Source organism: Penaeus monodon, chromosome 33 (genome assembly GCF_015228065.2).
Source record: "Penaeus monodon isolate SGIC_2016 chromosome 33, NSTDA_Pmon_1, whole genome shotgun sequence".
NCBI classification, from domain to species: domain Eukaryota; kingdom Metazoa; phylum Arthropoda; class Malacostraca; order Decapoda; family Penaeidae; genus Penaeus; species Penaeus monodon.
The window spans coordinates 35,685,975-35,686,234 of record NC_051418.1 but is presented as its reverse complement, the minus strand read 5'-3'; the positions used below and the strand labels follow the sequence as shown (position 1 = coordinate 35,686,234).

Sequence of the window (260 nt, the reverse complement as noted above, 5' to 3'; positions counted from 1 at the left end):
CTTTCCACTCGACTATCCATGGTCATATTTTTTCCCAGAATTACCTAAAAAGTATTCTTCAGTTTGATCAACTCTATGGAAAGACCACCACATCTCATGGTTTTTTAATTTCCATTAACTTTTTCAGACTTTCTGCCATTGTAAGTTATATTTGGGTCAGCTATGTAATCTGTCGTTTACCGTTTTGTTTCAATATTCAAAAATCATGGTATGATATAGCCTGTGCACTCTGACTCACTTGTGGAAGAAAGAATTTGCTG

The 260-nt window shown here is 35.0% G+C and overlaps 1 protein-coding gene across 1 annotated transcript in view; it reads left to right on the top strand.

Moving 5' to 3' along the window:
- The window catches only part of LOC119594353 (3'-5' RNA helicase YTHDC2-like), a gene marked incomplete at its 3' end in the record, with an annotated part of 122,633 nt that overhangs the window by 117,346 nt on the left and 5,027 nt on the right, over window positions 1-260 (top strand).